This window comes from Myodes glareolus, chromosome X (assembly GCF_982192425.1).
Source record: "Myodes glareolus chromosome X, mMyoGla1.1, whole genome shotgun sequence".
In the NCBI taxonomy this organism is placed as follows: domain Eukaryota; kingdom Metazoa; phylum Chordata; class Mammalia; order Rodentia; family Cricetidae; genus Myodes; species Myodes glareolus.
In genome coordinates, this window is record NC_142053.1 from 147,608,706 (window position 1) to 147,609,057 (window position 352).

The following is a 352-nucleotide window of genomic DNA, read 5'->3' on the forward strand; positions in this document are numbered from 1 at the left end:
CTGAATGGTGTATGATCTCATATCCCTAAAGTAATAAGATTAAGCTAAAGGTCAGATTCTGTTGGAATGATTAATTGAGTGTTGCTGTCATAAAGAACTATCCTTGGGAGAGCATTTAAGTAATCGTTTTGCCTCCAGAACTGTACTTTTGGGTAAAGGTCACAATGCATATGCATATGTCATATATGATTCATTTAAAACAACATGTACTTTAAAACACATTTTGAATCTAAGCATAATACTTTGCAGTTAAAAGAATTTAAAACTGTCACATGGTCTTTATGAGCCAAGCAACCACACTATTAGAAGATAAGATGTTAAAACTAAAGAAGGATCTCCTATAAGGTTATTG